Raw genomic sequence first — 15,291 nt, forward strand, 5'->3', positions numbered from 1 at the left:
TGAAGCGTTCTGTCACTCACTTCTGAATCTTTGGCGAATGACCAATGAGCAGCGAGCGTGCAGTCGGGGGCGGGACTTCATTAAACGTATCACTCACTTCGTCGAATGACCAATATCGTTCGCGATACGTGAGGTAATTATACTCGCGCTGACGTCACTGCGGCTTTGAAAGTGTGCTGCAGTTCTCCTCCAAGTCGGGGGTGTCGCTACGGCTGGTATTGGGTGGGTCCACAGGGTGGAGTTTCCTCTGCATTTTGTGACCATTTCCGGTAGCCGTTTTCAGAATCAGAATCGTCTTTATTTGCCAAGTATGTCCAAAAAACACACAAGGAATTGGTCTCCGGTAGTTGGAGCCGCTCTAGTACGACAACAGTCAATTTACAGAACACTTTGGAGACAGAAAGACATTGACAAAAAAAAAACAGTCACTGAGCAGTAAAGGGTTGCTAGTTATCTGGTTATGCCGGTACATTATGATTATTTTTTTATTTTTTTGACAATTGTGCAAAAAGATGCAGAGTCCTCTAGCACTTAGAGCAGTTCGAATGACTAATATTGCAATAGTCCGGTGCAATGACCATTGTGCAAAGGGCACTGAGACTTCAAGGAGTGTATGCGGTTTAAAGTGACGAGTAGTGCGATAATCTGGGACAATGTTGGTTGTGCAAATTTTACAGATACTCATCAATCAGTGTGCAAATGGAGCAGATGCTACTCTGGCATGAGTGGCCAGTATATGCAAATAGTGCAGCATGGCGAGACAACTACAGTGAGTGCACGAGTAACACATAATTGGCCCCACAGAAATGTGACAACGAACTCAAGTAAAAAAATTGCCAGCATGTTGTAATGGAATTGTTGGTCAGGTGTTTAAGAAGTTGATTGCAAGAGGGAAGAAGTTTGCATTGATCGGTAGCGCCTACCTGAGGGAAGGAGCTGGAAGAGCTTGTGACCGGGGTGCGGAGCGTCCGAGAGGATTTTGCACGCCCTTGTCTTAGTTCTGGCAGCGTGCAAGTCCTCAATGGTGGGTAGGGGGGTACCGACAATCCTTTCAGCAGTTTTGATTGTCCGTTGCAGTCGGAGTTTGTCCTTTTTTGGAGCAGGACCAAACCAGACTGTGATGGAAGAACACAGGACTGATTCGATGACCGCTGTGAAGAACTGCCTCAGGATGAAAGGAGTTCAGGGATGATGGTGTTGAACGCTGAGCTGAAGTCCACGAACAGGATCCTCGCGTAGGTCCCTGCACTGTCGAGGTGTTCTAGGATGAAGTGCAGTCCCATGTTGACTGCATCATCCGCAGACCTGCTCGCTTGGTAGGCAAACTGCAGGGGGTCCAGCAGGGGACCTGTGACACTCTTGAGGTGGTCCAGCACGAGACGTTTAAAGGACTTCATGACCACAGATGTCAAAGCGACAGGCCTGTAGTCATTCAGACCCGAGATTGCAGGTTTCTTGGGGACTGGAATGATGGTGGAGCGTTTGAAACAGGATGGAACTTTGCACAGTTCCAGAGATCTATTGAAGATCTGAGTGAAGACTGGAGCAAGCTGGTCCGCGCAGACTTTGAGGCAGGATGGGGACACATGGTGGGGCGTGGCGCTTTGTTAATCTTTTGTTGTTTGAAGATGCGTCTCACATCCTGTTCATGGATGGTTAACGCAGAAGTCAGAGGTGTGATTGTGGTCGGGGGTGCGGCCGGGTGGGTGTGGGGTGTGAAACTGTCCTTTTCAAATCTGCAGTAGAAGGTATTCAAGTCGTTGGCTAGTGTGCTATTGTTCTCAGCTTGGGGGGATCGTCGCTTGTAATTAGTCAGCGATTGGAATGCATGCCAGACTGATTTAGAGTCGTTTGCGCTAAACTGTTTTTCCAACTTTGCTGCATAGTTCCTCTTTGCAATGTTAATTTCTTTAGTCAGCTGGTTTCTAGCTCGATTATACAGGGCCCTGTCCCCGCTCTGATATGCATCCTCCTTAGCTTGGCGAAGCTGCTTAAGTTTAGCAGTGAACCACGGCTTGTTGTTGTTGAATGTGCAAAATGATTTTGTTGGTACACACACATCTTCACATAAACTGATATAGGATGTAACAGTGTCCGTATATTCATCCAGGCTGCCAGCTGAATTTTCAAAGACACTCCAGTCTGTGCAGTCTAAACAGCTTTGAAGTTCCATCTTGGCTTCATTGGTCCACTTTTTCACTGTTTTCACTGTAGGCTTCGCGCATTTAAGTTCTTGCCTGTACGTCTGTTGAAGGAGGCTTTTCTCCGCCAGTCCTTCGCGTGTTCGTTGAATTTCGGATGATGAGAGTGTTGGTCAGAATCAGAGACTGGAAATGAAATTCTTTAAGATCTTTTATTGCAGAATATTCTGGGCACAAATGTTCTACAGGCAAAGGCTGCCGCTGCTCAAATGAGCTCAAATGTGCGCTTTTTCAGCGTTCAGTGCGAGATTATATACAGTGTTCAGGGCGGTGTTTAAAGCGCGAGCAGGGTGGATCGAAGGTCACAGCAATATCTCTTCTTGGCACAAAACTTCCTGTACTGCGACTGACATGTAGTTTCACAGTTATCAGAACATTTTGCTCCTGAGGTTAGGTTACACAACATAACAGTGCACAAATAAGTCTATGTATGAGCATGACATCATTATATCACGTGCGAGGGCCTTCACGTCGGTATTAAGTGAATTAAGCAGTGATCAGACGAGCCCAGGGCTGCACGAGGTATAGCACGGTATGCGTTTTTTACCGTAATGTAGCAGTGGTCTAAAGTATTATTTTCCCTGGTAGGACAGTCGATGTGGTGCGTGTATTTAGGGAGTTTGTGGTTGAGTTTAGCTTTGTTAAATAATGAGGGGTGAGTCCGGGTGGTTTTTTTTTCAATTTCGTTGAGCGTTAGCAATGTGTTAGCTTGAGGCGGAATGTAGCATCCAGCCAGTATGAATGATCCGAACTCAAGTGGCGAGTAGAATGGTTTACAGTTCAAAAACAGCGACTCCAAATGCGGGCTGCAGTGTGTGCTGAGCTCCGTGACGTCCGTACACCATTTTTCGTTGATATAGAGGCATATCCCGCCGCCCTTTGTTTTCCCCGATGATTCCATGTCGCGGTCCACTCGATGAATGTGGAAGCCGGGAAGCATGACGCCGCCATCGGGTACAGCATCGCAAAGCCAGGTCTCCGTGAAGCACATGGCCGCGGAACGTCCGAAGTCTTTACTGGTCTTTAACAGAAGATGAAGCTCGTCCATTTTGTTGGGTAGGGAGCGTACATTCGCGAGGTGGATCGACGCGAACGCCAATCTGTGTCCTCTCTTGCGGAGTTTCACCTGAATGCCGGCTCGTTTTCCTCTGTGGCGCCGCTTCCGTCTCCATGTGCCGAAAACCGCGGACGCCGCTCCGGTGAGTAACTCGGGGAATAAACTGAGCGGATTTGCGAAAGTTGGTGACACAAAGTCCGGAGTAGCCTCCTTGATGGTTAGTAGGTCTCCCCTTGTGTAAGTGAGTCGTGTAAGGTCTCCAAAGACGGACGAAAAACACAAAAACAAAAACAATACTAGAGAGCGCGTTACTGAGACGACCACACTGGTAGGCGCCATCTTGGTCACATCTTGGTTACTTTCCTTTCCGTAACAAGGAATAAAGCAACAACAATGGCGACCGCGGAACAAAGTCTGCTAGAACAAATGCACCGAGCTGACCAGACGATACGTTTAATTATGCTGCAATATCGATGGAGAAGGCGGCGGCGTAGGTGCTATGTGCTATACATCATCACAGCATGTGACTAAAACGGACCAATCACGGGAGATGATCTCCGCAGCATTTTACGAGCAGCAATAATTTTTGCCGTGTGCATGTCAAGCGACGCAGAGGGGCCGCGCGGGCCAATTCGTAGGTCACGTGATGCAATGCGGGTGTTGTCAGCCGCGGGAGTATAAAGAAGCCTTTTGACACGAGTGATTCATTCGTTGAACTTCTTCGTTTGGGATCTGCTAAAGGAGCAAAGTACGAGTACGATGAGTGAAGGAACGGCGTACTACGCAGTGAATGTACTCGAGTGATTTTAACTGTTACAAGTCAGTGTGTTCAAGAGCTTGCTGAAAGAGAGATCGGTAGGTGATTATTTAGCTTAAGTTTTTTGGGTTTTTTTTGTTTTTTAATCTCCCCACCTTTCATAGTTTTCAATACATGACAACAATAACGCATAGTCCTTCGGTGAACGTGTTGTGCGAACGTGAACCTCAGAGATGGATCATTATCTGAATGAGGAAGCACTTGAATGATTTTGTGAAAAAGAACTGAACGATTCGGTGAAAGAATCTTTTTAACAAACTGATTCTAATGATTCAGGACACTCAGAAGAACTGCCGTGCCCATCACAAGTAGAGGGTGTTGGTGGTTGGGTGGATGTAGAGGAGCAGGCGGGACCAGAGCCAGTGAGGTGAGGTTCAATCGCAGAGAGAGCGCAGTTGTATTGTGCGCGCGTGTGTGCCGTCTACTGAGCCATGGTTGCAAAAGACAGATTCTGCTTGTGTTATGGGCCTAAAACAAGCAGACTCAGTTCGGCACAGGCACGTGCATATATAGACCACAAGTGCTGCTCAAGCACCTGCCCTTTTGCTCTGGATGAAAAAAAGGGCAATTTTTGCTGCAGACCATTTTTTTCTCTTCATTAATATTAAAATAATAACAATTACCCTCTGTGGCATCAATTCCACCAAAAGTGTTTTGATATCTGACAGGCATTTATTTGAGTCCTTGGTAGAATTCCATTCCATTCTCCGAACCGCTTATCCTCACGAGGGTCGTGGGTGTGCTGGAGCCTATCCTAGCTATCTTTGGGCGAGAGGCGGGGTAGCTTTCAACAATGAGACTGATGCTGCGACAGTCTGGTTTGGTGCTGCTACAAAAAAGGACAAACTCCGACTGCAACGGACAATCAAAATTGATGAAAGGATTGTCGGTACCCCCCTACCCACCATTGAGGACTTGCACGCTGCCAGAACTAAGACAAGGGCGTGCAAAATCCTCTCGGACCCTCCGCACCCCGGTCATCAGCTCTTCCAGCTCCTTCCCTCAGGTAGGCGCTACCGATCAATGCAAACTAGAACTAGTAGACATTCCAACAGCTTCTTCCCTCTTGCGATCAACTTCTTTAACACCTGACCTACAATTCCATTACAACATGCTGGCAATTTTTTGACTTGAGTTCGTTGTCATATTTCTGTGGGGCCAATTATGTATTACTCGTGCACTCACTGTAGTTGCATATACTGGCCACTCATGCCAGAGTATCCTCTGCTCCATTTGCACACTGATTGAGGAGGACTGAGGAGTATCTGTAACATTTGCACAACCAACATTGTCCCAGATTATCGCACTACTCGTCACTTTAAACCGTATACACTCCTTGAAATCACAGCGCCCTTTGCACAATGGTCATTGCACCGGACTATTGCAATATTAGTCATTTGAACTGCTCTAAGTGCTAGAGGACTCTGCATCTTTTTGCACAATTGTCAAAAAAAATAAAAAAATGTACCGGCATTACCAGATAACTAGCAACCCTTTACTGCTCAGTGACTGTTTTTTTTTTTTTTTGTCAATGTCTTTCTGTCTCCAAAATGTTCTGTAAATTGACTGTCTGTTGTCATACTAGAGGGGCTCCAACTACCGGAGACAAATTCCTTGTGTGTTTTGGACATACTTGGCAAATAAAGATGATTCTGATTCTGAATGCTCTGATAACATGACCTGCGGAACTTTCCGCTGTCAATCAAAGACATGCGTGCTCTTAACCTAGCCTCCTGGTGAAAGTCGGCCCTCTCCCTGCTTCTTCCAAGCGATGCACACCCTCTCACGGGCCGCAGAGCGCCGTGGCGGACAGGCAGCCTCTGAGCCACAGTGTAAGACCAGTAGCCACGCCAGGGACAATATTCCCCTCCTTTGCCTCTGTTGCAATTCAGCGGTCCGTGAGCAGAATCTTGGTCATTTGGGTAAAGAAAGGGGCGGTGGTGTCAACCGATCACCTGGTGGTGAGTGGGCTCTGATGGTGGGGGAAGATGATGGTCCGACCTGACAGACCCAAGTGTATTGTGAGGGTCTGTTGGGAACGTCTGGCAAACTCCCCTGTCAGAAGGAGCTTCAACTCAAACCTCCACCAGAGGTTTGCCCACGTCCAGGGGAGGCGGGGGACATTGAGTCTGAGTGGACCATGTTCGGCGCCTCCAAATGAGGTGGCTCAGGCATCTGGTTAGGATGTATTCTTCCCTGGTGATGAATTCTGAACCCGTGAGGCCCCAGGACACGCTGAAGAGACTACATCTCGCGGCTGGCCTGGGAATGCCTCGGAATCCCCACAGAAGAGCTGGATGAAGTGGCTGGGTAGAGGGAAGTCTGGGGTTCCCTGCTTAAGCTGCTCCCCCGCGACCTGACCTTGGATAAGCGGAAGAAAATAAATGGATGGATGGCACATATAAACACCGGGATAGACTACGTCACATACTGTATAAAAAGTTGACCTAAGCTCTTCAAACTGAATTATTTCAAGCAGAATGAAAAAAAGTCTGCATGTAAACCCCAAACTTCAATAGATGTATTGATGATATTGCTCATATAAAACAGATAAAGATCAAACTCCTAAAATCAGAATCAGAATCATTTTAATTTGCCAAGTATGTCCAAAAAACACACAAGGAATTTGTGTCCAGTAGTTGGAGCCGCTCTAGTATTCCTAGGCCTGACAAACCCCTCCTTGAGCCGTCATCTTATCGTGGTGGAAGAGTTTGTGTGTCCCAATGATCCTAGGAGCTAAGTTGTCTGGGGCTTTATGACCCTAGCAGGGTCACCCATGACAAACAGGTCCTAGGTGAGGGACCAGACAAAGCACGGCTCAAAGACCCCTTATGATGACGACAAACGATGGACTCATTTTCCCCTTGACCCGACGCGGGTCACCGGGGCCCCCCTCTGGAGCCAGGCCTGGAGGTGGCGCTCGAAGGCGTTTTGGTAATTGTTCCCTTTGATATTACAATGGTAGTCCCCATTTATGGCTTCACCTCCTAGCCTACCCAGAGGACGTATTGTCCTGTAAGCAGAAGGGAGACCTGCTAGATAAGCAAACGGTCCCAAGAATGCAATTGCCCTCTTTGCAGTATATTGTTCAAAGAGAAAATAGTTGAAGCAATCACTCTCTTACATGCACTATGCTGTACTGTAAACATGTCTAAGTAAGGTGCTACTAAAAATAAACCACAGTGGGGTACTGAATTAACTTATACATTTTGTTCTGACTTTGGTGGGGGCAGCGTGGGTTCAGTTCTCACTCAGTGACAGTGTGAATGTGGGTGTGAATGGTTGTCCGTTGTCTATATGTGGCGTGCGACTGACTGCCGACCAATTTCAGGAAAAGTCCGCCTTTCACCCGAAGTCAGCTGGGATAGGCTCCAGCGCCCTGCGACCCTGAACAGGATAAGTGGTATTGAGAATGGATGGATGGATCTTGTTTTTGTGCTGATCGAACATTTCCATTCTGAAAACCAATCATCGATGAGGGGAAAAAAATGAAAGATACCGCACATGTGAATCTGCACACGTAACTTTGATGCTGACACCTTGACATAGTTGCATTTCCTACCGTTCCATTTTTTTTTTTTTACAAACCAGGCCTACTCAAATGTTCTGTATTAGCAGGCAAAGCACTAGTTTCAACATCTCTTCTGCTCTGCAGCTGATGATTTCGCTAAACACAACACCCTCCTGAAGTTCATTAATTTTCCTGTTTAATTTGTATTCCAAAAAATCTGCAAAAAGTTCAACAATTCCGTGTCTGTGTCAATTTCTGTCAATATGGGGTGCTGTTTCTACATAAATGAGGAAAAAAAATAAACTTGAATGATTTTAGCAAATGGCTGCAATATAAAATTTAAGGGGGTCTGAATACTCTCCGTACCCTGTGTATCGTTTATATGTCAAATAAGAATTTACTTAATTTAAGAAAATAATAAGCCGGGAACGACGTTTACGTTACTTCCGGTTTATCGTTATTTTGAATTTAATTGTTAAAATCAAACTAATGTCTCGGAAAAGGGCACCACATCACTTTACAACTTTAACTTTAGGCAAAATGACGACAAACCTTTCTAATCAGTCTCATAATCTGGAAGTTGCTACACTGCACGACATTTTGAGTCTTAGGTTACAGAGGTTTACTTAAACTCAAAACACAGACAAAATATGACCAAAAGTGGAATTTTATGGTATATTGAATAAAACACACAACGACAAACTACAACAAAATAAAATAACACTGAGGGTAAAAGAAAATGAGACGTACGAAAGTGGAAAAGAGGACATCGTGTGTGGTCGCTGGGCTAAAATAAATGAGCGTGTGAGAGTTTAATGCGTTGAATCAGAGCAATTATTAAGTCACGAAGGCAAATCAGCTGGTCTTTGGGGTGGTCTTCCTCCGGACTTCAGGCGGAAATGAAGAATGTTTGGGTGAAGAAAAACCAGATGCACAAAAATAAAAAGAAATAGGAAAGGAAAGTTGTTGTCCCGTTTGGGGTGCGCTCATAACTTTCTTGCCGGTTGACCTAGTGGCGGGCCGAGCTCTGGCCCTCAGAGGCGTGTGGGACCCGTACGGTATGCCGGCAGTTGCTCGCTGAGGCCCCGCCGACCAATCGTGGCTAGGGAAAGCGTTCGGAGTCGCATGGCCTACTTCTTTGATCGAAAACGCTGCCGGCTTGGTTGCGGCGGGCGTTCGCGCACGTGGTGGCTCCCGGAGGCGCCCAAGGACAAAAGGGAACAAAAGAAGGGGGAGAGAGTTAGCCGGAGGCCACCCAGCTGGCGAGCTGCCAGCAAGGTATGAGGAGAAGTTGTCATGGGTGTGTGTTCCGGGTTTTGTCTTCCCCCGTTTCACACACACCTGCCCCTGTGAGCATCTTCACCACCTGTGCCTCGTTCACCCTAATTACCTATTGTATTTAACCTTGTGTCTCATTCCCTCTCGTTGCCAGTTCTTTGTACCTTGTCGTCGCGTTCCAGCATTCCTTGTTTCCACGTCACAGACTCTCAGTAAGATTTGACCTTGTTCCGATTATCGACCTCGCCTCTTTGCCTCATGTTTTTGGATACTGTTGCCTTTCTTGGATTGCCTGCCTGTGTACCGACCTACCCCCGTATATTAAACCTCTCTTTTTGGAAACTGTCCATTTGTTTTGGAGTCGTGCATTTTTGGGTCCTATCCTCTGTTCCGTTCATGACAGAACGAACTGGCCATAACATGGACCCAGCAGACTCAGACCCGGTGCGCAAAGCCCTTCAAGCGCAGGGTCAACGCCTCTCGAAGCAGGATGAGCAGCTTGCTGCCCTCCACCTTCATCTAGAGGGACTGTCAAGGCATCAGGACAATATGATGAGACAGGTGGCCTCGCAGTTTGAACTTCTTATGAAAATTATTCAAGCGAAGGAACCAGTTGGCACCACACCCAATACCGCCACGGTATTTCCATGTGAAGCAGTCACCATGCAGCCACCTGCCACTTCCGCTGCTGTCTGCCCACAGCTCTCTCGACCGGAGAGGTTCTCTGGAGATTCTGGGAACATTAAGCCGTTCATCACGCAGTGCGAAGTCCACTTTGAGCTGCAGGCAGCTGCCTTCGCCACTGAGCGGGCAAAAATCGCTTTCGTCATTTCCCACCTGACTGGTCGTGCGGAGGCGTGGGCTACTGCTGAATGGAGCCACAATTCTGCCACGTCTCATTCATGGGCTTTTTTCGTAAAGACTATGGAGCAAATTTTTCAATTTTCCACACCAGATCGTGAGGCAGCTCGCTCCCTTGTCACCTTACAACAAGGCAAGCGCAGGGTGTCAGATTACGCGATTGAGTTTCGCATTCTAGCAGCTGAGAGTCATTGGAATAATCGGGCGCTACTCGATGCCTTTTTTCAAGGACTATCTCCCACCGTCAAGGATCATTTAGTCCCGCTAGACCTGCCGACCGACTTGGACACTCTCATCGCTCTCGCCGTAAAAATCGACAAGAGGCTTTTTGATCGCGAGCTGGATGGAGATCGGCGGAGGGCTGCGTCACCGCGCACTTGGAGGACGAGCCTCGGTGACCATCCAAACCAAGGCAGATCCCCTGGTTCCGGTCTCAACCCACTGACTAGCGTCCCCACGGATGAACCCATGCAACTGGGCAGGTTCCGTCTCTCCCCTGAGGAACGCCAACGCCGGCTGAGGGAAGGGTGGTGCTTCTACTGCGGTCAGTTGGGTCATTCCGTGAGCAACTGTCACGTCAAAGTTGCCGGTAGCAAGGGCACGGGAGAGGTGAGCCTGAATTTCATTAAGGAAGACCCTACACGGGTTCTTCCTAAAGTGACACTATGCTCTTCTGATCAAGAAATTCATACACCTGTATTAATTGACTCTGGTTCTGACGCTAACTTAATTAACTCCCTCCTCGTTAGACCTATGCACCTTAGAACCTTTCAAATAAAACGCCACCGCAACACCTATGCGGCAGACGGCAGTTTTATGGTCAAGATCACTCACCGCACTCAAACACTCTTAGCCCTGAAGATTGCCCTAAAAACAGGCTTTATGTGGTTCCGACCTTAAGGGGAAGAGTCATCCACTGGGCTCACATGAATCGAACTGTATGTCACCCAGGCATTGCCAAGACTCAATCAGTGGTCGAACAGCGCTTTTGGGGGCCTAATGTTAGGAGGGATGTAATCAATTACGTCAACGCTTGCCAGGTATGTGCTGCTAACAAATCCTCTCGTCAACGTCCTTCTGGGGAGTTGCGACCCCTGCCAATACCACAACGTCCTTGGTCAGACATTTCCTTAGACTTTGTGACAGGATTACCGGCCTCAAAAGGTAATACCACAATTCTCACCGTAGTTGACAGGTTCTCTAAAATGGCTCACTTCATTGCACTCCCGAAACTCCCCTCAGCTAAAGATACTGCAGAGTTAATGATCAATCACGTATTCAAATTCCATGGTTTCCCCAAGAATGTGGTGTCTGATAGGGGTCCCCAATTCATTTTGCAATTTTGGAAGGAGTTTTGAAATCTCATAGGTGCTACCATTAGTCTGTCATCTGGGTTTCACCCTGAAACCAACGGCCAAACCAACTCACGGAGGAAGGTGTGAGTAGGAAGAGGGATTGCCGACTTGGAGAAGACCACGCCCATCAGCCTGAATCTTGTCTACAAATTTGAGTAAATGGTTTTTAAAGTAATATTAATCTAAAACACTCCCAACTTTGTACTCTCACGCATAGAATCATTGTTTAAACTTTGGTCGTGGCAGATGGGTTGCTTATTGTTCAATGCAACATTTTGTACTGTTTGATTTCAAATCATGAACGGCTTTCAAAATCTTGCATAGGACCTGCCGAACTGAGAATAGTGACACAGATACCAAGGCATAAATTTGGAATATTTCTACAGTTTGCAAGATATAAAAACAGACATTTTATCTTCCGTGAACAAACAGAGGCGCGTCCACGGGTGACGCTTGCAGGTCTTCTCAAGGGCAGTCTTTTGAAGACAGGAATCAAGATTTGACGCGAAGCTGCTAATTAGGTTAAGGTCCACTTGACGTACAACAGGTACTGGCCGAGTCGCTGTCTCACAGCAGGGCAGCATGGAGGAGTGGGGTTCTCAGGTGGTCGCGAGTCTATGTGGCGCCTCGATTTGCGGAGCGCATGTCCGCTAATGCTACCATAAGGCATTGTATGTGTGTGTGTGTGTGGGGGGGGGTAATGTTTTTAGATTGTTAAAAGTGCTGTTCTGAACAATCTAAGGCGGCCACCCTTACTCAAATAGTAACCAAAAAGAAGAGGTGAAAGGCAGGTGTTCTAGTCTGTACAAAGGAAAGGAAACTTAGCCGTAGTCAAAGAGGAAGCAAGGAGGTCTGGGAACATTTGGTCAGAGGGGGACGACCTCCTGCATGGTGTGAGCTGGGACATTTTTGAGCTCAGCCATTCCTTTCTACCGCAAGCATTGGAGTGCTGTTCTGAGCATCGCCGCCGCTCCTGGGTCTTTCGGTAGAGCAAGGAGGCTAGGCTGAAAATCTTTGCCCCCCCCCCCCCCCCCCCCCTTTGCTGCGTGGAGTGGCTGAGAAGGGAGCTCCACGGAAGCACAGTAACAAAAGTCCACGATAATGCAAATGAGCAGGTGCAAAACCAAGGAGAAACCAGAGTTAAGCTTGCGCAGCGCGCAAGAAGGGAGAATTGAAGGGTGGCCGCCAAGGTGAACCACGGAAAGATTAAATGAAAAGGAAACTTCGACATCACAAACGACATAGAACAGAAGAGGAAGGCTGGGAACCAGCACAGAAGGAATCGCACATCACACGTGGTCATTTCAGGTGCAACAGAAGAGTTGGGTACAAGGCGTTGCTCTGGAAACAGGGTAACGCAGGGTGGGCAGGGTGGGAAAAATGATTGCACTGAGGTGCGCTTTGCAAGGTGTACAAAACAAGTGCACAGGAAGTCTGAGGTCTCCGATAAGAGACGATGCCCACGTCTTGTGCTGTTGAAGCCATGCGTGTGTGAAAATCACGAAAGAAGTAAAATGACTTAGCGCCCACTGAGTGTGATGCCAAGCTAATCAAGAAAGACACAATCAAGGTTAGAGTGACAGCTGAATGGGTGGACCAATGATGAGGGCCGGGGCCCGTAATATGCGACTCATAGGGCGCAGTTTTCCATCTCACCCAGGGGCCTTGTGGTCTCAAAAGCTTGGAAGAATGGTCGCGAGAACGCTCAGTGGCATAGTTGTAAACTTAGTGTCACAGCTAAAATGGTGCGACATCTTCAGCATTCCCGGTATGCACATCGCTTTCGTCAAGCTGTCATCTGGCTGCGATTTTGGTAGCGGCGACGCATCCAGGAGGCTCAGAGCGTAGCACTGGGAGGATTCTCTATTGTGTTCTGGCAGCTTCAGGGGCCGGCGCACCTGTGCATAAATCTCACGCCTCGTATAGTCAATTAATGGCATGAAATGTTTTAGCAGATCTTGTTCAATGAGCAAAGGTACTGACTTGACAGGTGACACGAACACAGGATGAATTATGGAATGTGGCCCTATTGTCCAATGTACCCACACGAGTGAGTTTAAGTGGGTGTTCACCAAAGCAAGGGGGTGAATTGTCATTTCGCAGTGTTGAAGGTTGAGTTTACGGCTGTCCTGCTGTACTTTGTCACGCAGTAGTGTCAAACATGTCCTCGGACATGACAATGTCTGCTGCAGTATCCACGAGTCCGTCATATTGGAACGTACGTTCAAGTGTGGTGGTAAATTTCCCTGACGTGTCATTAACGGTGAGTTTACCGAGAAGACGCCGAAATGGCTGCTTGTCTGATTGTCGAACTGGGTTTTGGTCCGCGAATTTAGATTTTAGTAATGGGTGCTACCTGGTCATTGCAGTGGTCGGTTATATGCATCCCAACGATCTGTTGGACGGGACGCTTGTCATCGCTAATTGGAGAATCAGCTGAATCCACAGAGACGTCGGAGTCAGAACAGACCATCACAGCGGGATGGCTGAGCTCGGGGGCGTGGCCTCCAAGCACGGGCTCAGGCTGTCGTAGGTCTTGCTTCATATTATTCGCCAAGCTGCGGATGATCTCAAGGATAGCATGTGCAGCAGTACCCGATTCTTTGTTAGCGACCCTTTGTGGGGTTGCGAAGGAGGATACATGACTTTTGGGCTTGTCGCATTCGAGCGAACCAAACCAGGCGGCAGTTTTTTCCAGCAAATGTTCAAAGTTTTGGCGCGCGTCATTATTTTGGTAGCTCAAACCAGATATATTGTGATCCGACAGCTTTGTGTTGGTCTTGTTATGAATAGCGAAGCCTTTGCCGGCAAGGTTGCGCAGTTGTGAGCTGGACAGCGTGCAAGGGCATGCTGCTAGCCCCAAATGTTGTTTTAATTTTGGATGCATGTTTTCAACAAAAAGTGTTTTAAAATGTATGTCTTCTTCCATGTTGGGTTTGTTTAAATTTCCGAAGTACGCTTTACGCAAACGAGAGTAATAACCTTGTGGCGTTTCGAGGCTCTCCTGTTTCAGCCAGTTGGGGCCTCTGGATCATCAAATTCTTGAGACAAAGCCTGACAAAGGGCTTGATAGTTTGACAATACATGTGGTGGTTGTCGTTCGATTAAGCTACTTACTTCCTGGTTAGATGCAACTCCAATAAGGTACAGTCTATCAGCTGTAGTAGCGGAAGGAAATCGTTTAAGGTAAAAGTCAATGTCTCTCAGGTAGTGGCAGAGGCCGTTGACCGTATCCCAGGGAGGTCGGAACCAAGCTCTGCTTTGTTGCCCCTAGGAGGCAGACTGACAGGTGTGTGTTCATTGATGTCATTAGACAGTGTTTGCTGGAGGAAGACGCGTTTCTGGTTGGCAATTAATTTGCAGGCTGTCTGCAATTCCTGTTGAACAAGTGTTATTTCAGCTTCCTGTTCACATGAGTACTCGACGGTCCGAGCGCGTTCATCTTTGAGCATCTCAAGCTGTGTTTCAACATCAACGAGGCGGGCTTGTGCAAGCCTTAAACGAGTGTTGGACTGCTAGTTGTGCCCTTAAGTTGATTTGTTGCTGCAGTTCAGCTTCTAGTTTGGGTCTAATTCTGTTTTCTTCCGCATCACACCATTTTAGCTGTGACACTAAGTTTACAACTATGCCACTGAGCGTTCGAGCAAGATATTTATCTGTTAAGGTTTTATGCTCAGTGTCAGTCATAAGTTGTGCCATGTTGCTATTGAGGGCTTCAAGGCTAGCATCTTTGACAGATTGTGCATAGCTTGGGACAAGGTCTTTGGTAAGATTACTTACAAGCTGTGTTAAGGAGTCGAGACTGTCATAATGGCTGGGATTTTTTACAAGTTCTGCCATAATTGCGTTGCGTATGCAGTAGCTGTACTTGGCACGCAACTGGATGGTTTGTAATGTAAGCTCGTTTGAGCGGTGCGTCTAATTTGGAATAGATGCACAACAAAAGCGATGTAATTAATTGTTTAAACAATTAAATAGCATTCGCAAACTATGGTGTCAATGTTCATCATGTAACTAAGTATTTGAGAACATGCGTAGAAGCAGTAATCGAAAATAACAAAATTGTCAAATTTTGTATACAAATTAATTCGATCAAATTAAAATTGCTGCATGAGGTTGAGCAATTTAATCTTTGATTCAAAACCGTTGCGAAGGAATCTAGGTGGCGTGAGAAGAATCAGCTTGTCAACTAAATTTTAAACTAATTTAAC

Source organism: Phyllopteryx taeniolatus, chromosome 5 (assembly GCF_024500385.1).
Source record: "Phyllopteryx taeniolatus isolate TA_2022b chromosome 5, UOR_Ptae_1.2, whole genome shotgun sequence".
NCBI classification, from domain to species: domain Eukaryota; kingdom Metazoa; phylum Chordata; class Actinopteri; order Syngnathiformes; family Syngnathidae; genus Phyllopteryx; species Phyllopteryx taeniolatus.